General features: G+C 41.7%; 1 protein-coding gene and 1 pseudogene across 1 annotated transcript in view; both read right to left on the bottom strand.

Annotated features, from left to right (window-relative positions):
- LOC133500796 (adhesion G protein-coupled receptor B1-like) overlaps window positions 1–24,313 on the bottom strand; it is a 326,242-nt gene that overhangs the window by 215,974 nt on the left and 85,955 nt on the right. The window lies entirely within an intron of this gene.
- LOC133501595 (5S ribosomal RNA) lies at window positions 20,607–20,725 on the bottom strand (annotated as a pseudogene).

Below are 24,313 nucleotides of genomic sequence, written 5' to 3'. Positions count from 1 at the left end.
GACAGTATGTTGACAATCTCTTGATTGCTGCTCCCACCAAAGAACAGTATCAGACTGATACGGTTGCTTTGTTAAAACACATCACGTCAGAAGGCCACAAAGCATCAATCCATACATCCATTTTCTCAACTGTTTATCCTCACAAGGGTCATGGGAGTGCTGGAGCCTATCCCAGGTGTCAACAAGCAGGAGGCAGCGTACACCTTGAACTGGTTGCCAGCCAATCGCAGGGCACATGCAGACAGAGAACAGTCACACTCACAATAACACCTTGGGGCAATTTAGAGCGTCCAATTAATCCATGTTTTTGGGATGTGGGAGGAAGTACCCAGAGAAAACCCACACAGGCATGGGGAGAACATGCAAACTCCACACATGCAGGGCCGAGATTGATCCCGGCTCATCAGAACTGTGAGGCCAACTACAGCTGCACCACAGCTACATACATATTTTATAACATCTTGAAAGGCAAATATGATTATATCAAGAGCCAAATTGTAGTAGACGTGTTCTCTAACCAGCATGACATTGTGATCTGCAGTGAAAGCAGGGAGCAGGTGGAGGAACAAATAGAAAGATGGAGGCATACACTGGAAATGAGAGGAATGAAGATTTGCCGAACTTAAGCAGAATATATGTGAGTGAATGAGAGGATGGAGGGGGGAAGCGTGAGAGTCCAGGGAGAAGCGATAGCGAGGGTGGATGACTTCAAATACTTGGGGTCAACAATCCAGAGCAATGTTGAGTGTGGCAAGGAAGTGAAGAAATGGCTCCAAGCAGATTAAACAGCTGCTGGAAGGTGTCTGGTGTGTTATATGACAGAAGACTTTGCAAAGATGAAGGTCAAAGTTTATAAAACAGTGGTGAGGCTGGCCATTATGTATGAATAAGAGGCAACAGGAAGCAGAGGTGGAGATGGCAGAAATGAAGATGTTGTCAAGGAGTGAGCAGGTTGGATCAGATTAGAAATGAGGTCATTAGAGGGTCAGCAAAAGTTGGATGCTTTGGAGACAAGGCTCAAGAAAGCAGACTTCGATGGTTTGGACATGTCCAGAGGCGATTGAATATATTCGTAGAAGGGTGCTGAGGATGGAGCTGCGAGGCAAAAGAGCGAGAGGAAGACCAAAGAGAAGTTTGATGGATGTTGTGAAGGGAAGACATGAGGGCAGTTGTTGTTAGAGAGGAAGATGCAGAAGATAGGTGCACATGGAAAAAGATGACACGCTGTGGCAACTCCCTAATGGGACAAGGTGAAAGTAAAAGAAGAAATGTTGGATTAATTGTACGTAGTTATCTCATATTTACTCTCATTTGCTTTTAAATGCTCTTTTTCTTAATAGTACATAATTAACTCTCAGGTTTCTTTTAATGGTTCTTGCTTGAATGCTTGAATAATATGATGCAATGGAGAAATATGCACAAACATTATGTCTGGGAAAGCGCTCGACTACCGAGATGGAGGTGTCACGATCAGGATAACGAAGATGACATCACAAGACCGAGACAGAGAGAGGACGTCATGAAGATCTGAGACAAGTGGTCGTCGCGTCAATGAAGGATGGGTCGCGACTCGTTTCTCTTTATTTGCCTCAGTTACTTTTTATTATTGACTTACGCTTGCGTTGCTTGTCACAGACATCCTTACAGTTATGTTGTCTATCGTGTTTGCTGTGTTTGTTACGTTTGGTATTAGCAAGTTAATGAAAAAAACGGGAGATGTGATCAGAACAGGTTGAAGATTGTGAAAGAGATATAGCCCACGTTCTCCTCGCGAGCAAGACATACCTCTTGTCTTCCTTCCTTGAGAAATTGTACTTTAAATGTCCTGGGCTGCGTGAGCCTGGTCATCACCGGATGCTATAACGCTGGACGCGTCACTGACCATGACCATGAAGAAACTGTCCCGACTAAGCAAAAGACTGCGTAAACCTGACATTAATTTGGTCCTTCGAGTCGGATCCCAAGATGCGTGAGGATTCCAGGGGCTGTGTTGAATAGCAGAAAGACCGTGCCCATGGCAGACTCCTTCTGAATTTCCAGACCCTTTCCAGGACTTGTATGCAGCCTGCCAGCTGGTATCCGACGGTTGACGGGGTTAGAGACGGACGGAAGACAACAGGGTGAGTCCAATTTTGGTTAAAAAAAAAAAAAAAAAGAGTGAAACCGGTTCAAAGAGTAAATTACGGGGAGTCATTAAAACATGTAAGGTGACACAATTAAACCTTGTTGATACTAGTCAATGTCGAGTAATTTGAGGGACGGCGGAGTGCAATAAATTGGGCAAGAAGTAGGGTGACGGAGCCCTGTAGCGCACTTAAATTCCGTCGGTAAATAGCATCACAATAAATTCCATAAACACCCTTCACCAGCGTGTGCAAGAGAAAATTGTGTGAAAGGAGAATACCACTCGGTGTAGTCTGAGTTGTAAACTTAACACAGCACTATGGAAAATAAATATATAGAGGCAACAATTCTCTACTTGAAAAAGAATGAAGGGAAAATCACCACAGTTGGAGGTTAAAGTGTGACTAAAATGGGGAAAAATAATAGTAAGAAAAAATTAGAGACACGCCGCAGTGTCAAGATTGGAAATATATAGAATATTTTGATCTGACACAAAAGAAACATTTAGATATATGGATATCCAAACATAATTTTGCAAGTCAGAAATAGTTAGAAAATAGTAAGTAATGGGTGATGCAAATTCCAACAACAACTCAAAAATGCTCTCCATACAGGGTCTAGAGACACTATTAGAAATTGTGTACAGAAACATTATATTGGGTTGCAACAGGAACCTTCGAGGAATATGTTAATCATGCCTTCCATGCTGAAAAAGTGACAAAAGAGAAAAAGAAATAAAAAAACAAATGACTCCTTCTTCCAAAGTGAAGAGCGACAATTTTATTGTAGTCAAAATAACAGAGGAAGAGGAGGCCGGTGCAGAGGCCTGGGAGGAGGAATAGGCCGAGGAGGGTTCAGACCAAATCAAAATCGGTACCATAAGGTTACTGTGAAAGTCCAACTATATATTCTCAAACAATGATGACCAGCATGTCTAGATTTTAATTTCTTGGGGATAGTCAAATCTTAGTTTATGGAGATGATGTACTGATTGCATCCCCAAATAAAGAAAGGTGAAAAAGACACTGGCTCTTTTAAAGCATCTGGCTGAGGAAGGGCATAAAGTAGGCAAAACAAAACTCCCAAATTTTCCAAAAACAAGTTAAATACTTGGGACACAACCTAAGCGCGGGAGAAACAACAATATTAGAAAACAGAAAAATGGCTATTCTACAAGCTCCAAAGCCACAAACAAAAAAACAAATGATGTAATTTTTAGGACTGACAAATTACTGCCGAATCTGGGTACCAAATTTCAGAATTAACATCTCCATTTCACAAACTAATGTATGAGAAAGATTTAAAAATGACATCATTGTTGAAATGAAAGGAAGAAGCTGAGAAGGCACTTTGCAATATAAAACAAGCCCCAGTGTTAAGCACAGCCAAATTATGATAAAACCTTTTATCAAATGGTCGATTTGTAAAGGTCATTTTATGAACTCGGTTTTGACCCAAAGACATGGAGATAAAATTAAACCGATATCTTATTTTTTATCCAAATTATATAGTGTAGCTTGTGCACTTCCTCATTGTGTTAAAGCAGTCATAGTGGCATTCATGCCTGGTGAGATTAGAGCACAGATCGTTTTGTTCCACCCTCTGGTGTTCATGTTCCTCACGAAGTCACAAAATTACTCTTACAGACAAACATGACATTTCTATCACCAGCCAGACACCTGTCATGCATGGTGATGCGGTTGTCACAATCACGTCACCATAGAAAGATGTACAACAGTCAAGCCAGCAACATTGCTTCCCCTTCCGGAGGATGGAAGAAAACATGAGAAAGAGAGAAAATGGCAAAAAGCAGAAGTGATTTAAAGGATCAACCATTACCAATGAGTGAGATTGTCTTTGTAGATAAGTCATCTAAAAAGAATGAATTTGGGAGAACAGAATCGGGATATGCTGTAGTTGCAAAAGACAGTCTTAAAAGCACAGAAATTTCTACCACATTATTCTGCACAAGCAGCACAACTCATAGCATAACTGCAGCATGTAAAACAGTGAAAAGTAAATTTTAACGATTTATACAGACAGCCAATATACATTTGCAATGGTACATGTTTTTGTGCAGTACTGGAAAAATAGGGAGATAATTTCATCCACGGACAAAGAAGTAACACATGCAAAATTGTTAGTTGAATTACTAAACGCAATACAACTTCCAAAACTTGCTGCTGTTTGCAAAGGTGCCACACACACATCAAACCAAGATATTATTTAATTGGGAAATGCTTTTGCCGATAGGATAGTAAAGTAAGCTGCATTGGGAAAAACTCAAAATTATGATAATTGACACAGCTACAAATCTAGGAAAAGACACACTAAAAGAAATGCAGCAATAAAGTCTGTAAGCAGAACAAGAACTGTGGAAGAAAAATGGGGCTATATGACATGACATCTATGTATGACCAAACAATATCCCTATTTTATGAAAAAAATCTATATAAATGGGCTGCTATATTGAGCCATGGGCTAACACATGTCAACAGGTGGGATGGTGGGGCAGGTAAATCAACCTATGGATTTAATTCCTATTCAACAAATGTTTGTAGTGCATGCTTAACTTGCGCTGGACATAATCCAAAATGTAATGTAAAACCAAATAGAGGATGTTTTCCCAAACCACAGTATCCATTCCAAATTGTCCACATGGACTTTATCGAACGAAATCAAAGTGAAGGGGAAAAGTATTGCTTGATCATAGTAGATGTATTTTCATAATGGATTGAACTTTTTCTGACAAAACATCCAGATGCTTTGACAGTGGCTAAGGCACTCTGTAAAGACATAATACCTTGGACTTCATTTTGTAAACCAAATCATTAAAAAGATGGGAATAATGTTCCACATTGATTTAAAAAAAAAACATTGCGCCCATCACCCTCAAAGTGCTCGACTTGTAGAGAAAATGAATGGTACCATTAAAAACAGACTCAAGGAGTGCATTGAGGAGACAGGAAGGACGTGGACACAATGTCTACATTTAGTGAAATTATATATTAATATAACAGTAACCGAGTCATTAACACCATATGAGACATTGTTTGGGCGACCATATATATTGCCTGAATGTAAAGCCCGGGTGTCATCCTATAAACATTCTAAAGTAGAGATTGTAATGAAAAATACATATAACAGTCACTTCAATGTCTATACGAAAAAATAAATGTGAGCGGAGAGCGCGTCATCCATGCGCAAAGTTGCAGAAGTGTCATTCAACGATATCCAAGTGGTCGCCATATTGGCTGCGTCCTCCGTCCGTGACGTCACCCGGACATTCGTAAATGGTGCACCCTAACTATGGGAGACAAACGCTCCCCGTCTGACACGGAAGCTCTTTTTGAAAAGGAGAACACCACACAATCGAGTGAAGTTACCGGGGCAATATTACACTATTTTTTCGAGCCCTCGGGGCAATATTAAACTATTGTTTCGAACCGTATTCAGATAATATGCGATCACGGCCAAACCTCTTCCCCGTCCGATCCACTTCCGCAGCAGAGATGAGCCATTGCAGCGACGCGCAGGCTTCACAGAAGCAGTCACCGCCGAACGCGGTGCCTCAGCACGTGTGGCTGATAAGGAGGAGGTGGAGCCAAGCCATGCTGCTTTTAGGGGTATGTTCAAAGCCGCCGCAGTACGTGTTGAACACCGTCGAGCCAGGGCGCATTACTGCCCAACTGTTATTTGGAACCCACGAAGCTCTCGTCCTCTGCACCCTTGCAATCCATTTTTCACAACGAACTGGGTCTCTTGCAAACTTATGAAGGCTAAATCCATTCTCCCGAGTGTTCTAGCAATGTCCAGCAATGCAATGAGCCTGCATTTTGGCTAACACGAAGGAACAACGACCTACCTTCCCGGAGGATAAACTAATGGAAACAAACGAGTCCACGAGGGGGCGCCTCTGTCCTGTACATCACTTCCTGCGGAAGTTGCAAAAAGCTGTATACGTCAAAATCATGTTTTGTGGTGAAAAAAACAGATGGGACCATATTGGCTGTGGGTTTTTCATGACACTTGACCTTTAAAAACCAATTGGAAATAGACGAAGAAAGTAATCTTGCCGATTACATCCGAAAAATGTTTGTAAAACAACAAATGCAAACACCCTCTGGTGAAGACCATTCTGTTTCTCAGCAGGACACCACTTTGGTGGAACCAGGAGAAAGGATCCTGGTGAGAAAAATAAAGAAGAAGCATTCGTAGTCGCCCAAGTGGAAAGATCCATTTAAAGTTTTAGTGACAACAGTTCTTCTTTTCCTTTCAGCTTGTCCCGTTAGAGGTCGCCACAGCATGTCAACCTTTTCCATCTAAGCCTATCTCGTCCATCTTTCTTCTCTAACACCCAATGTCCTCCCTCACAACATCCATCAAACTTTTCTTTGGTCTTCATCTCGGCCTTTTGCCTGGCAGCTCCATCCTCAGCAGCCTTTGACCAACATACTCACTCTCGCCTCTGGACATGTCCAAACCATCATAGTCTGCTCTCTTGAACCTTGTCACCAAAACATCCAACTTTGGCTGTCCCTCTAATGAGCTCATCCGTAATCCTATACAACCTGCTCACTCCGAGCAAGAACCTCAACATCTTCATTTCTCCCACCTCCTGTTCTAATTCCACCAGACTCGTCCATGCAGCACCACAGATCCTCTCTTGGTACTCTGTTATAGGCTTTCTCTAGGTCTAGAAAGACACAATGTACCTCCTTCTGACCTTCTCTGTACTTTTCCATGAGCATCTCTTTCTTTTTTCACTCTCTCTAGGCATGAAACCATATTGTTGCCCGCAGATACTTACTTCTGTCCTGAGTCTAGCCTCCATTACTCTTTCCCATAACTTCATTGTATGGCTCATCAACTTTATTCCTCTATAGTTTCCACAGCTCTGAACATCGCCTTTGTTCTTAAAAATGGGAACTAGCACACTTTTCCTCCATTCTTCTGGCATCTTCTCGCCTGCTAGTATTCTCATGTCTTTCCATTTTTTATCCTGTGTTCAGTGCCTTTCTAACTTCCCCCTTACTAATCATTGCCACTTCCCGGTCATTCACACTTGCCTCTTCTACTCTTTCTTCTCTCTCATTTTATTCATTCATTAACTTCTCAAAGTATTCTTTCCATCTACTTGGCACACTAATGGAACCAGTCAACATATTTCCATCCCTATCCTTAATCACCTTTAATTGCGGCACATCCTTCCCATGTCTATCCCTCTGTCTGGCCAACCTGTAGAGATCCTTTTCTCCTTCTTTCTTTTCCAACCTGGTGTAAATGTCATCATATCCCTCTTGTTTAGCCTTCGCCACCTCTACCTTTGCCTCTTGTTCTGATAGGGCCACAATTAAGAATGTGGACTAAGTCGTGGGCTAAACTAAACATTTATTGAACATTTTCAACAACATCTGCATGTTTTCTCTTCTCTCAAGTATATGCAATGTTACATTTTTTCTTATTAAAATAAGTAAATAATAATAGTTTTGGTTTAATACTTTCGAGAAGAAGCATTAACATGAGAAATAATATATTCAATAAATTATATCGCTATAGTTTTTAAGCTACTTCTCTAAGTATTTCTTTACAACCCAACAAGTAAAAAAAATAACTTGCTTCAATGAAAATCCAATCTTTCAAATATGAACAGTCCAAAGTTAATCAAAGAAAGGGTCGATCCAAGCTTAGCTTGCTACTCTGTGATTTACTCTGATGCACCTGGGTCGAAACCAGAGACTCAGCATGTCTTCTTAGTTGCAAGTTCATCAAACTCTGGGGTTAGAGACAAGACTGAAGAAATCTTAGTCATGCCTATAAACATTCCAAAATAGATATTGTAATGAAAAATACATATATCATTATTCACTTCAAAGTCTATACGAAAAAATAAATATGAGCAGAGAGCGTGTCATCCACGCGCAAAGTTGCGGAAGTCTCACCCGACATCCAAGTGGTAGCCATATTGCCTGGAACGTCACACGTCATTGAAAACACGTATTGGCACCTGTTATGGGAGAGGAACAACAGAGGTTTTCGGATTTGCGTCCACGGATGAATATTGATAGTTGGTAAGTATCTGATGTATTGCTGCTTTTGTCGATAGCAAGTGAGTATGCCAAATAGTCTTTCCCCTTTTCCTTAGTCGCAAGCTTATACAGTCAGCATGCGCAGACGGGGTTTCTGGTAAGGCTTACATTTAAAAACAAATGACATCGCAAATTTTCAGCAGGCATTTTTTTTTTTTCAACAAAGTCTCCTTCCATAAAGAGCCTGGCTGATTTGGCAATCTCTGTGCCTACGAAAAAACTAGGCTTTACCATACCTGTCAACTCGTACGGTTTAGCCATAGTTCATAAGGATTTTGTGGTGAATCTTACGTATACGGCCGTATATCACAAATCATACGGATTCTGAAAATTTCCGTTTGCTTTTTCCCAGAATGGCGCTAGTCTACTCTATTGTGGGGAAAACCCAAAGCTGCGGAATTCCATACGTAGCTTGCATTAAAGATTTTTGTCGCAGCAGCCATGATGTTTAGCGCAACGGCAAATGTTGATTTAGATTAGCAAAATACTTCAATTTCCAGTAACTTTCCAATAAATCCTTGGCCGGACACCTCACCACGGGAAACATGGAAGCTGCGGCCGAGGAGCTGCAGGCAGGCTCTCGGCTACTTGTCACAATCGATTAAATCGTTAACAATACGCTATTGTTGATGCTGACCTATCGAGATAGGAGCTATACGGGGATATTACTTGACTGCAAAAAAATGTGTCATTTTTTATCTTGACTTTGATCATTTGTGGCTCAAATAATTTCACTTAGCTTGTAGCTAAATTAGCATCCATGCTCGCTAGTTAGCCGCCTGGGCCTCATTACAAATACATGGGATTATTGTAGCTGACATTGTAGCTCTCTTGCTAGCATTCTAGCTCATGGTCGTGTTTTTATAACAACTGACAATAATATAATTGAATGCTGTGTTTTCACCACAAGTGTCATATGTATGTCAAGATAGATGTTCCATTTACTAAGATTGAGAATAGCTTCATAGGAACAATAGCTAAAGTCAGTGAGTTAATCTATAACTTATTGATAGCCTTATCATACGGATCACCTCCTTCTTTATTCACTAAAAATAAGGAATTGACCATCGGCATTCAGTAAACATGTAATCTTTAAAAACATTTTTCTTTTCCTATCACTGATTCTCTTTGGTGAATATCTCTTACAAATATCTGATTTAATGTAGCCTGGCTGATAAATAGGCATCTTTTTTGATCATTCCACTTAGTAGAATTAGACATTAAAGGTGTCATGCAATTAATGAAAAAACGGCAGCCAGTATGGACCCATCAGTTTTTTTTTACCACAAAACATGATTTTGACGTATATGGCTTTTTGTCACTCCCGCCATGAAAATCCTCTGAGGGATTTGTTTTCGAGAAGAAGCAGGAAGTGACGTACAGGACAGTGCTCTACTTCTATTAGTTTTATCTGCGCGAAGGTAGCTCGTTGTTCCTTCGTGTTAGCCAAAATGCCAGCTTGTTACATTGCTGGATATTGCTCGAACACTCAGGAGGATGGATTTTCCCTTCATAAGTTTCCAAGAGACCCGGTTCGTCGTGAAAAATGGATTGCACAGGTGCAAAGGACGAGAGCTTCGTGGGTCCCAAACAACAGGGAGGTGTGTATACAGCTACTAAAAAAATTAATAGTTATCCACGTAATCCGTCTCTCATAATGTAACAAAAGATCTGCGTACGTATGACAGGGTTGCTAAATATGTTGATGTGCACGTCGGACGGCTGCTGCTTGGGCTCATGGATGGTGGCGGCTATGAACAACACTGCCGGCAATGGCGCACTCAGCTGCGTGCGATGACAATGCAGTGAAGCGGCCCAGCTCGGTGCCGAAAACAAGCCACCTCGGCCGAGGCGCTGCGTCCGCCGGTCATGGCTTCGGCGAAGGCTGCCGCATCAGGCTCGCGGACGACGGCGGCTAAGATCAACACTGCTGGCAATGGCACACTCAGCAGCGTGCGACGACAATGTCGTAAAGCGGTCCGGCTCAGCGGTGTTGTTCATCGCGGACGGTGGCGAGTACGAACAATGCCGCGGACCGCAGCTGCTATGAACATCGCTGCCGGCTATGGCGCACTCAGCCCTGTGTGACGACAATGGCGTAAAGCGGCAAGGCTCGGCGCTGTGATAAGCCACCTCGGCGCCGAAAATGAGCTGCCCCGGCCGACAAGGCCAAGCCACTCTACAGCTGTTCCACCATGCCACCCAGCTCAAAACCATATTGATGATCTTGAATGGCAAATATAATTATATAAAGGGCCAAATGTGGTCCAAGGGCCTGAGTTACATGTGTGCTCTAACCAGTTGCCTACCGTACCACCATAAACACCTATTCATGTACAAAAAGTACTAACTAGTGCAGACACATACAGAAACATACACACATGCAGAGCCACATACTATACATCTATAAACACGGAAACACACACAGATACACACAAAATAGAGGTCTTAGCTTCGACAGCTCCAGGTTTACTGATTTCTGAGTCAGTCAGATAACTGCGATTGTAATCCGTGCCAAACTGATTTGGAGTCATTAGCGCGAAGATGTTTTTCCAGTTTAACTGCATAGTTCCTCTTTGCAATGATCGTTTCTTTTGTCATCTGATTTATTGTTCAATTGTAGAGGTCCCTGTCCCCACAACGATATGTGATCTCTTTAGCCTGGCGGAGTTGTCCAAGTCTGCCTGAAAACCACAGCTTGTTGTTATTGAACGTGCGAACGGTTTTTGTTGGTACAGACACCTCCTCACAGAAACTGACAAACACGGTAACAATATCAATGAATTCATCTAGGCGGCGTGCTGAATTTTCAAAGACACTCCAGTCTGGGCAGTCAAAGCTCTAATTTTGCCGTGTTGGTCCACTTTTTAACTGGTTTTACCAAAGGCTTCATACACTTAATTTCTTGCCTGTAGGTAGGTATTAAGTACAGCAAGAGGAGCCAAATGGTGCACGGGAGATGACACAACATGCATTTTTAATGGAAGTGTAACAGTTGTCTAGAGTGTTATTTGCCCTCGTTGGACATTTCACGTGCTGCTTATATTTAGGGAGTTCGTGGTTAAGTTTAGCAGTGTTAAAATCTCCTTGGATAATGAGCGGTGAATCTGGGTGTTTTTTCTCAATCTTGTTTACCTGCTGGGTGACCGCGAGCAGTGCCGCATTCTTGCTAGCTTGAGGCGGTATGTAAACACCGAGGAGAATGAAAGATGCAAACTTACGTGGGGAATAAAACGACTTACAGTTCAAGAAGAATGACTCTAAAAGGGGGTTGCAGTGTGTACGGAGCTGTGTAACATCCGTGCACCATTTCTCATTGATCTAAAATCATATCCCACCACCTTTCGATTTCCGTGTTAGCTCTGGGACACGGTCCACATGAGTCGGGGAGTGTAATGGTGGCATCGGGGATACGTCCAAAAAGCCAAGACTCCATGAAGCACAGGGCAGCAGAACATCCAAAGTTTGTGCAGGTCTCGATCAGAAGCTTAAGTTCATCCAATTTGTTGGCTAGGGAGCGTAGTTTCACGAGATGAATCAATGGGAGTCCTAGTCAATGTACCCTCTTCCACAGTTTAAGTTGTGTACCAGCTCACATCCCTCTTCGTCACCGACGTGAAGCCTTGAAGAGTGCGCCAATGAGTAACTCCAGAAAAAGGTTCAGAGAATTGGCAAGACTTGTTGAAAAAAATGTCAGGAGAAGACTGTGATGGTTAGCAATTCCTCCCTTGTGTACTTGAGTCCCAAGACACCCAAAAAACACACAAACGTAAACAGTACCAGGAACAACGTGGCGAAGGCTGCCACACTGGTAGGCACAATCTTGAAGGCGCTGAAATGACAGAATGTGGAGAGAGAATACCTGTGGAAATAAAAGGCTGAAATGCTGAATGCTGAAAGAGTAAAGGAGCCTAGTTCACATAGTTGTATTGTTGAATGGAGGAAAGTGCAAGTCTGATACCAAGAGGACAGAAGCAGTCAATGTGCATGTTGGAGATAATGAGCAGAGAAAGGAAGAGAAGGCCATGAAGAGAGGCAGGGACAGACAGAAGAAAAAGTAATAGGGTTGATAAAATGAGGGAGGGAATTGAAGTAGAAGTGGGGGAATTCAGCAAAAATACAGCTTCACCGCAAACTGTATATACGAGCATTAACATTTCGATGACGTTGGAACCTACCCATATATTGTAGATGCTGATTAATTTCAATTTACTGTACAAATCGTTTGGGTTATCTTTTCAATTCTCAGCTGCAGTCCTCTGGTGTTGAGTTTGCATGGTCGCCCAGGGCTCGTTTAGTCTACAAGCTATGGTTTATGGAAGACTTTAAATTACCTATACCTGTGAATGTAAGTATAGATGGTTGTTAGTCTATGTGCCCTGTGAACAACTGGTTGCCAGTTCAAGATACCCTGCTTCCAGCCAAAGTCAATCAGTCAGTGGGACTCTTGCTCAACAATGACTCAAGTGAGGACAAGCATTAAAAAAATGAATAGATGTCCATCAATCCATTTTATCCATCCATCCATTTTCTTAGCCGCTTAGTCCTCACGAGGTTCGCGGGAGTGCTGGAGCCTATCCCAGCTGTCAATGGGCAGGAGGCAAGGCACACGCCGAACTGGTAGCCAGCCAATCGCAGGACACATAGAGACAAACAGCCGCACTCACAATCACACCTAAGGGCAATTTAGAGTGTCCAATTAATGCCGTATGTTTTGTGGGAGGAAACTGTATCGCCCCGAGAAAACCCACACAAGCACAAGGAGAACACCACACAGGCGTGTCCAGGATTGAACCCAGGACCTCAGAACTGTGAGCCTAACGCTTTCCAGCTGATACCCCATGCCGCCCAATCCATTTTATGTTCCACGTAATCCACACTATCCTCACTATGATTGTGGGTGTGCTGGAGCCTATCCCAGCTATCTTCAGGTTAGAGGCAGGGTACACCCTGAACTGGTCTCCAACTTTCCATATCCAGATGTTTATCCAAGATAGGGAACTTTGTTCCACATTGTTTACTGTGGTGAGGGCATTATATCACAGAGAGAACCAGACCACAGTCATGCAGGGTTGCTGGCTTTTATGAGTAGGCGTACAAATAAAGTCTGTTCATTAAAAACAATATGTTGTCACTCTTATTGTAAATCATATGAGCAATCTCAAATGTCATCACAATAAATGTGCAATTTCAAGAATACTCATACAATAAAATACTAACAATCACCGTTTTCATTTACAGCTGCAACTTAGTGGATCAATAAACTGCATGTACCTTCGATACAGCAACACATTTAGAATTCTTTTTAAATTTTTATTAATTCCACATCCATCACAAAATACTGAAAGGTCCAACAGACTCTTCACACCATAAACTAAACAAGGAACCTTTTACGATGAAATTGCAATCCTCCTTTCTTGTAAATGCATACAAAGGAGTTTGACAGTGGGATAAAAAAAAGAAAAAAACGTCACAAAAATGTATTTGCTCTTTCTATTAAGGACCAATAGCCACACTAATTCCAAAATAGAAACTCCAATGTCCTACTTCTTTAATCATCACACAGTAGCTTGCCATGAAATAACAAAAACACACAAAAATGAGTTTTTTATTAAATTAGCATGAGTCTGGACCACGAGTTGGCAACCTTTAACACTCAAAGAGCCATTTTGACCCGGTTTCCACAGAAAAGACATCACTGGGAGCTGCAAACATTTCTTGACATCTGAAATTAAGATGTTAGCTGATATATATTTTGGGTGTGTCCATACACCCTCTAAAGAATGTATATACCTTTACATTTGTAAAATAGTGTGTTGTTTATGAAATCCATGCAGTCATCCATGTTTCAGAAAATTTAATTTTATTCCTTAAACACATTAAACATGTTTAACTCTTACCAAAAACATAAAAATCACAGAGTTGAAGGTCTCTTTCAAATTAAAAAGGTAAACTTAAATTAGCGATCTAGCAGGCTTAAATATAGAAGATAATCATGGGGAAACAATGTGCAGCAGCGTGCACCACGACGTTGCACACAGCCATGCCGCCGGGGATGCTGTCAAACATGACATAACTCTGTGGTTCAGTATACAGTGAAAAAAATAGGTATTTGAACACCCTGCTATATTGCAACTTCTCTCCAATTAGAAATCATGGAGGGGTCTGAAATTTTCATCGTAGGTGCATGTCCACTGTGAGATTTAATCTAAAAAGAAAAATCTAGAAATCACTATGTATGATTTTTTTACAGATTTATTTGTGTGATGCAGCTGCAAATAAGTATTTCAACACCTGTCTATCAGCGACAATTCTGGCCCTCAAAAACCTGTCAGTCCGCATTTGAAAGTCCACCTCAAACTACATGTATTATTCTGAATATGATGCACCTGTGTGAGGTCGTTAGTTGCATAAAGACACCTGTCCACCCCATACAATCAGTAAGACTCAAATTTGTAACATGGCTAAAACCAAAGAGCTGTACAAAGACACCAGAGACAAAATTGTACAACACCACATGGCTGGAAAGGGATATGGAGAAATTGCCAAGCAGCTTGGTGAAAAAAGGTCCGCTGTTGGAGCAATCATTAGAAAATGGAAGTACTTAAACTTGACGGTAAATCTCAATCGCAGTGGAGCCCCATGCAAGATATCACCTTGTAGGGTCTCAATGATCCTTTGAAAGGTGAGGAATCAGCCCAGGACAGAGCAGTGGAGGTGGACCTTTAAAGGCGGACAAACAGGCCTTTGAGGGTCAGAATTCTAGCTGATTGAAAAGTATTCAAATACTTATTTGCAGGTGTATCACACAAATAAATAATTAAAAAATTATACATTGTGATTATTAGATTTTTCTTTTTAGATTAGCTTTCTCACACTGGACATGCACCTACGATGAAAATTTCAGACCCCTCCTGATTACTAAGTGGGAGAACTTGCAATATAGCAGGGTGTTCAAATATTTATTTTCTTCACTGCTTATAAACAGGGAGTCCTCGGTCTAAGACTGGGATCCATTCCTACAGTAAGTCGGATTCCACCACTAAAGTCAGAATTTACATCAAAATACATGGTATAAAAAAAGAATACATTGAAATAAACAAGATGATGTACTTAGCATTACTTCTGAGGGGTGGATGGAGAAGAAGAAGGGGAGCCTGTGCTTAGCTATTGTGAAGGAACCTGGTTCTTAATCCTCTCCATCTTGACATGTATGAAAATACCTCATTTTGTGATCATTGTATCCGACATAGGAACAGACCCCTTCACATGCACTAAAATATGGGCTTTGTCTTTAATAATTGTCACCCCAGTCGGCCAACTGAAGCCTTGGTGGTGTTGGTGTCTCTCGTTTCACCAATCTTTTTATGATCTTGAGCTTCGTTTCCAAGGTAAAGGATTTATTTAGGCTGCAGAAGCATTGCTAAAAGACACAGCTTTCTTCTTTGGGAAGATAATGTCTAAAAGGGAGGGTGAAACCATAAAATGTTTCAACTTCATGACAGCCGAGTCTTGTCGCCATTATGGCCCTAGCACCATAGTGTTTCTGCTGTGCTCATGCAATATGGCTTGTCTGTGTTTGTGCACTGGGAGTTTATTTGCCCTTTTTGCCCACCTTTTTACACATTATGGCCCAAAAGAATAATGGTGTGTTTTTTTTGTTTTTTTTTTGACTGTGGAACCGAAGCTTAACATAAAATAAAATAAAAAAAAAAAGACAGAGTAAGGATTAACACCGATCGACATAAGGACTTGGGCTTCAGTCGGATGACGGAGGCGATTATTATTTAGGACAAAGCCTGTATTTTAGCACTCGTGAAGGGTTTCACCCCAATGAGGGATAAACTGTACATGAAGCAACTTTTTTTGTGAAGAGAAAAAAAATGAAGCAATGTTCTTCGATCGTTGCCAAGATGGAAAGATCACTTACGTTATGGATCGAGGATTCGAACCAACATAGGCTTAATATAAGCCTCATGTTCATTAAGGGAAAGGGCATGGCGTATTTGCCTAACTTTGAAAGGGCAGAAAGGAGAGGACCCCGAGGAGGAATTTACCACTAGCAACGAGCAACCTGCGCTTTCTTACTTAGCAAGAGCTGAGCGCAGGCTGACTTCATTCTTAATCATCCCAGCCTCCCTTCCCTAATAAGGGTTAGTCAGTTAGTAAGTGAAACATCTTCGATTTTTTACTTTAATGTATTTTAGTTTTTTTATATGAAGTACTAACACCAATCCATTTCTGAGCCGCTTATCCTCACGAGAGTCTGCCAATCCCAGCGGTCATCGTAAATTATGAGATTAACGGTGAAATACGACTTAAGTCGAAATTCGAGTTCAGTCGCTACTGTGGGAACAGATTTCAGCCATAGACCGAGGACTCCCTGTAAACATATATCTCCATCCATTATATATTGGTCCATTACATTGGAGTCGGTTTGAGGCCCCGTAGCTCAGTGGTTAGAGCACTGGTTTGGTAAACCAGGGTTTGTGGGTTCGTATCCTACTGGGGCCTCCACGCCCTGAGAAGGGTTGCGTCAGGAAGGGCATCCGGTGTAAAAATTGTGCCAAACATATATATATGCGTTCATCTGAGATGATACGCTGTGGCGACCCTGAAAGGGACAAGCCGAAAGAAACACATACATTGGAGTTGGTTTCATAATTTCAGTTTGTATGCTATGATTCACATACATATTGTGACAGCAAAATTTTATGTCAGAATTCTTGTTAAAATGTTGATCTTCCTTTTCAATGTTAAAAGTAGATGTTTACAAGTGTCCTATTATGATTAAACAAAGCTCATCTGTCTGCTTTCATGGGAAACTACAGAAATATGAGACTATTTACTATTGAGAACCTGAGAGATTTTTTAGAAATGCTTAATTTAAGCGGGGCAGCATGGTGGAACATCTATTGTTGGTTGGCCTCACAGTTCTGAGGACCGGGATTCAAATCCTGGCAACCCCTCTGTGGAGTTTGCATGTTCTCCCTGTGCCTGTGTAGATTTTTACTGGGCACCCCTGTTTCCTCCCAAATTCCTAAAACATGCATAAATTGGAGACTCTAAATTGCTCCTAAGTGTGATTGTGAGTGCGACTCTTGTTTGTCTTCATGTGCCCTGTGATTGGCTGGCAACCAGTTCAGGGTGTACCCTACGTCCTGCCCGATGACGGCTAGGATTGGGTCCAGCACACCCGTAACCCTTGTGAGGATAAGTGTCTCAGAAAAAGGATGAATGAATGGATAATTTAAGCAAGGGCTCAAAATCAATTTTCAAACTTTTTTTTAGCCAAGGCACACTCATTTAATTAAAAACCATTTCGTGGCACAGTACCAGCAGAAAATTTAAAAATCAATCTGTCGCCTATGTAGTGTATTTTAGCACTGCATTGCATTAGAAAAAATCTGAGTGATGAGAATTAAGGTCCAAGTTTAGGGAGTAAGATAGACAGACTCCCTGTGTAGTTCTACTTCAAAGGAACTCTAAGGTCTACTTTAAAGGAATTTGATTGCCATTAGAGCCTTTTCATAGTTAGCTTTCAGAGTTATCTCTTGGGTGACCCCCCTGGGGATATTACCATGGGTGCTGGTTACATATCTGCATTTATTGGTTTATTGCACCCAGGTATTCGATGCCTACAGACACCTTCGAGCTAGAAGTGAGGATATGTTCGATAGGTGACGGGGAGAAGTGAGGGTCCTTGGGGAGGAAAATGAGAGGGGACCTCCTTCCATGCCCAGGGAGCAGTACGTTTTTTCTTAGCAGAGAACACTGGTTGAAGGGGGCTTTTTCACTGACTCTCTAATGCAACGCATGATCGGACCTATAGCTTGAAGCTGTGTCACCTCTCGGTAAAAAAATTGTGCTTCTTCCACCTCCTGCCCAGACAAAAGGGAAAAATACACTTCAGCTAGTGTCACGAACAGGATTCACAAAGCCCTTCTCTTGTGGTGGCGCTGCAGGCTGCTCCAGTTACCTGCCGGCTTACAATATGTACTGATGGGGCAGCATGGTGGTGGGTTGTGATAACCCTGAAGGACACTTTAAACCACTCAAACAGTTAGAAATGAACAAAATAGTTTGTTTATTATTAGGATTCAGCAAGGGTTTCAATTGCTGTGCAACAATGCAGGGTTCATTTGTAGTGAAAATGTAGTGGTCTAAATCATTGATCCATATGAGATTGTTCGGAACCTTAGTACAGCAGTCCAGGTTGAAGGGTCACCAACCTGGTGTCTTAGTACAGAAGTCCATGTTGAAGGGTCTTCAACCTGGTGCCATCTGTCAAAGTGCCAGATGAAGAAGCCACACAATAACTTGGACTTAAAAGGGATGGCCCTGAACCAGTTCAGGTCACCGAGGAGGATATGAGAGAAGCACCAGAGGGTGCAGTTCAGACTGAGAGCGAGATGGCCTCTGCTGATCCTGCTTTGCATGCTCAGGGCCCTGCTGGCAATAGCACAGCCTTTGGTAGGGTGAGAAAAAGGTTCAGCATTAACCTACAACATGCCCCAAGAGAACTTGACAGATACTTGCAAATCACAGGGCGACCCAGGTCAGCGAGAGCGGTAATGACCAGGTCAGTGGTCTATCAACCATAGCTGAACTTGGAAACCAAAGACCAGCCCGTCAAATGTGTAAGCCTAAACGTTACAATGATTACAGTTAAAGGTGTTTTGGGTAACTCCATTATAGTGCCATGTTTGTCGCCATGATATATTAGAATCCTTTGTGAACAAAGGGGCTGAGTCAGAAAATAAAAGAAAAACACTTGCTCTCCCAAATCTTATTTTAAATAATTACTTGCTGTTCAATATTGGAGGTAAAGGTTGTGCACTTTTTAGACAACAAATTCAAAACACAGACTTTGGAGAACATACATTTTTTTTTCTTTCAGCTTGTCCCAAAAGGGGTTGCCACAGAGTGCCATCTCAGATGGATGCTCTTATTTGTTTAGCACAGTTTTTACACCGGATGCCCTTCCTGACGCAACCCCTCTTGGGAGTGGAGGCCCCAGTGAGTGACAAACTCACAACCCCTGGTTTACCAAACCAATGCTCTAACCATTGAGCTATGGGGCCTCATGGACAATATACATTTTCCTGTATAAGAACAATGTCAACTAATACAGGAGACCTTATTGAACAGGGGGGGGCGGGGGGCGGGGGCAGGGGGGGTTAGGTCTAGATTACAAGACCTATATAATTGACCTAGTAAAAGACCAAATTCAAAAACACAGCCCCTCGAAAGGGAAAACAGATCAAACCCGTGTAGCATCCGTAGAAGACAGTAAACAGCACATGGATCCATTCAAATTTAACAAAAGGACAACAACCAATTTGACCACACAGGGGGAGAACGTAACTGGCATACCACCAAATAATTTGTATAACTGGGAGGAGACGGATGGGGGCTATTTCCCTGGCCCAAATTGGCCCTGAAAAGGGGTAAAAATGACTTAGAAGATTAAAAGAAACAGCAAACTAAATGGAAAGGTTTGGGCTTTGACTCCTTGGCATTATAAAGCGATAACTTTGGTCAAGTAGAAATAAGTGGCATCAGTAGTTGACACATTCAATTAGACAGTCTTATGTAGGCAAAGAACAATGATTGGTCAGGGTTCTGTGTCCCAGTACATCTCTGTCAATTTTCATAACTGTACCGGTTCCATTGTAACTCCCACCATTTGTTGCCCTTTACTGGGTTCTGTTTCTTCTTCGGAGCAGTTCGCTCATTTGACTTTGGCCAGTACAACATTTCTTCTTGTGCCGATTGCATTTATAATTAATCCAAAATGTCTGTTCTTTTTTCAGCTAACACAAGTGGTTATGGTAGGCAGTGGAACAGGTGGTCCACCATCACCATGAATAACCCTGAGACATTCAAAACCAAGACATTTACCATCAACCTCAAGCTATCCACCACCAACCATGAGCCTCTCCCATTCCTCCAAAGAGAGTTGGCCCATGTAAGAAGCAAGTAAGCCAAATGTCGGCAAATAACTCACGTCGAGACCTTTTTGTCATATTTGTGATTTTGCAGTGTGTGTGTGTTGTTCAGGGTTAAAAAAAAAAAAGCTGATGCTGCTTACTGAGATATGGGACACCGTCAGGCATCAAGACCATAGGGTAGCACAAGAAGAGGACATCGACATTCGACAGATAAAATCTCTGGCTGACTTCATTGTCCTTATACAGAAGAAGGTACAATTAAGTATGGAAAAAGTTGGAAAGTTTAATTTTAACAACAAACTTCTTCTTTTCCTTTCAGCTTGTCCCGTTAGGGGTCTCCACAGCGTGTCATCTTAGATGAACGCAAATTTTTGTTTTGCACAGTTTTACGCCAGATGCCCTTCCTGACACAACCCTTCTGCATTTAGCCAGGGAGAGAAGCTTACAGCACCTGGTATTTCCAAGCGGTCCCCCATTTAAGTACTAACCAGGGCCAAATCCGCTTAGCTTCTGAGATCTGATGAGATCGGGCGTTCTCAGGGTACCATGGCCGTAATTTTAACAACAAACTCATTCCTTAGTTTGCCAATCTCTTTTTGATAAGCAGAAATTCCAAATGTTGAAAGTTAGAGGGGTAACCCTCAAGGAAAATATCAAACAGATCCTGAAGAGATAATTGAATATTATATATTTTGTACAGAATGTTTTTTTTTAACAGTAATATACAGTTTAGCATCAGGTGAAGATTTTACTCTTGTTTCAACTTTCAAACGATATTGCATTTATTAATACAATTGAAAGTATTTTGTGTGCTGTGAGTAGACTTCTGAACAATGAGGTCATGTCAGGATGAATTTTCAACGCAATTGAGTAAAGTTTGGAATTGAGGTCATCACAACATATTGGATTTTGGAGGGTAAACAACATACCGTAGTTTCTTGTGTATAATGAAGTATAATGTGCACATCCAAAGTTGACCTGAAAAAAAACCCTTCTACCAATATAGAATTCACACTACCAATTTGCTGCTAGCCATATGCACAAAATATTAGGAATAATCTGTATTTCTATTTCGCTAGGTTCGTACTTTTATTATTTATACTTGTATTGATTTAAAAAAAATGTCTGTGCAACAATCAATAATAATCTTTGGTAATATATATCTTGGGACAGGACACGCTTGTCCTGGTCCCTGTAATTGGAAGAAAAGAATGCTTCAGACAACTAAAATAAATGCTCAACGATGGCATAATATTTGATTAAAATTAAAATGTGCCAATTACGCTCTTACAACGTAGTTTGAGCTCACATTGTTTTGTTAGCCACCTGAAGCCATTGAGCACTCATTGTTTTGGACTGCCGCGCTGCTTCGGGGTTGGCCGTGACATCAGCAAGAGTGATGACATATTTCTTTTAAAAGCGGCTGCACAACAAGCCATTGTAGTTGACATTTTTTGTCTTAGTTGAAGTGAAAACAAACTCAGTCAGGGGAGTTATTTTTCTGATGGTCCAGTAGCATCAAATATGCTAAACTAACAAACCTAAAATGGCATGCTCCCATGAGGAGGTCAGAGTTCAGGTTGGTGGTGCACATTACCATACTATATATATATATATATATATATATATATATATATATATATATATATATATATATATATATATATATATATATATATAAAGGTGTATAAGGCATCAAATATCATATTGAAATGTATATGTATACCTTTTTTTTTACCTCTCTATGTACCTGGATACGATTGATTGCGTTTTTTATTTTTCATCCATACCATAATGTGCTCTATTTATTTTTTGAAAATATTTTGGGAAAAATTTGTGGAGGCCCTGTAGCTCAGTGGTTAGAGCACTGGTTCGGATCCCACTGGGGCCTCCACTCCCTGAGAAGGGTTGCGTCAGGAAGGGCATCCGGCGTAAAAATTGTGCCAAACATATATGTGCGTTCATCTGAGATGACACGCTGTGGCGACCCCGAAAGGGACAAGCCGAAAGAAACTTACTTTTTTAATTTGGGAAAAATTTGTGAATGATGAACAAGAAATTACAGTACTTCAAATGCTCTTTCTTTAAACAAAATATGTATTCTTGTGTTTCATAGATTCCTCACTGATAGTTATAGTGTTTGCCAGAAATAATAAATGTCAAGTCTCTTAATTTTGAACTCAGAATGTGTGTTGAGAAGCCACGAGTGGACCCTGCGTGATGTACGAAGTGCAGTCACGCCTGATAGATGTGGTGGCAGAGGCAGGAAGTAGGACAGGAGGAACCCAGGTAGACAGTAAATATGAGAGACACATAGTTAAAGTTGACACAGTGGAATATTATAATATTTTGTTTGAAACAAATGCAGCCCGATGAGGGCACAAGCCAGAGCTATCTGTAAGCCGGTCCCAAGCATGGATAAATGCATAGGGTTGTGTCAGGAAGGGCATCTGGCGTAAAACTGTGCCAAACAAATATGAGCAGTCATCTGAAGAATCCCATACCGGATCGGTCCTGGCCCAAGTTAACAACGCCTGCCCCCCGGCACAGCAAACCTGCAGGGCGTCGGTGGAAATTCAGCTACTGTGGGTCGAAGTCAAAGAAGAGGAGGAAACCAGATTCATTGGCACAAGAGGAAGAGGAATGCACGGAGCCTACAACTGAGTTTAGGGACTTTGAATGTTGGGACTATGACAGGAAAAGCTCAGGAGTTGATTGACATGATGATTAGGAGAAAGGTTGATATATTGTGCATCCAAGAGAACAGGCGGAAAGGTAGTAAGGCTAGAAGTTTAGGAGCAGGGTTTAAATTATTGTACCACAGAGTAGATGGGAAGAGAAATGGAGTCGGGGTTATTTTAAAGGAAGAGCTGGCTAAAAATGTCTTGGAGGTGAAAAGAGTATCAGATAGAGTGATGAGGCTGAATTTTGAAATTGAGGGTGTTATGTATAATGTGATTAGCGGCTATGCCCCACAGGTAGGATATGACTTTGAGATGAAAGAGAAATTCTGGAAGGAACGAGATGAAGTAGTTCTGAGCATCCCAGGCAGAGAGAGAGTTGTGATTGGTGCAGAATGTAATGGACATGTTGGTGAAGGAAACAGGGGCGATGAAGAAGTGGTGGGTAAGTACGGCATCCAGGAAAGGAACTTTGAGGGACAGATGGTGGACTTTGAATGTTGGGACTATGACAGGAAAAGCTCAGGAGTTGATTGACATGATGATTAGGAGAAAGGTTGATATATTGTGCATCCAAGAGAACAGGTGGAAAGGTAGTAAGGCTAGAAGTTTAGGAGCAGGGTTTAAATTATTGTACCACAGAGTAGATGGGAAGAGAAATGGAGTCGGGGTTATTTTAAAGGAAGAGCTGGCTAAAAATGTCTTGGAGGTGAAAAGAGTATCAGATAGAGTGATGAGGCTGAATTTTGAAATTGAGGGTGTTATGTATAATGTGATTAGCGGCTATGCCCCACAGGTAGTATATGACTTTGAGATGAAAGAGAAATTCTGGAAGGAACGAGATGAAGTAGTTCTGAGCATCCCAGGCAGAGAGAGAGTTGTGATTGGTGCAGAATGTAATGGACATGTTGGTGAAGGAAACAGGGGCGATGAAGAAGTGGTGGGTAAGTACGGCATCCAGGAAAGGAACTTTGAGGGACAGATGGTGGACTTTGGAAAAAGGATGGATTGGCAGTAGTGAACACCTTTTTCCAGAAGAGGCAGGAGCATACAGTGACCTACAAGAGCGGTGGTAGAAGCACACTGGTGCGTACACATTTTGTGCAGATGATGTCATCTGAAGGAGGTTATGACTGTAAGGTAGCTGTTGTGGAGAGTCCTAGCTCGACAGCATAGGATGGTGGTCTGTAGGATGACTCGTGGTGGGTAGGAAGATTAAGAAAACAAAGGTAGAGCAGAGAACTATGTGGTGGAAGCTGAGAAAGGAAGAATGGTGTGTGGCTTTCGAGAAAGGGGTGAGACAAGCTTTTTTTTTTTTTTTTTTCGGCACGCCGTCTCGCGATTGACCAAAGCTGCCTCACAATCGACGCATTGACCACCGCTGCTTTAGACATTCTACCGCCCTGTGCTTCACGGAGACTTGACTTTGTGGACCCATCCTCGATGGCGCCGTTAAGCTTACCCA

The sequence above is a fragment of the Syngnathoides biaculeatus genome, chromosome 5 (assembly GCF_019802595.1).
Source record: "Syngnathoides biaculeatus isolate LvHL_M chromosome 5, ASM1980259v1, whole genome shotgun sequence".
In the NCBI taxonomy this organism is placed as follows: domain Eukaryota; kingdom Metazoa; phylum Chordata; class Actinopteri; order Syngnathiformes; family Syngnathidae; genus Syngnathoides; species Syngnathoides biaculeatus.
The sequence above is the reverse complement of the archived record's forward strand: the minus strand, read 5'-3'. Positions and strand labels throughout refer to the sequence as shown.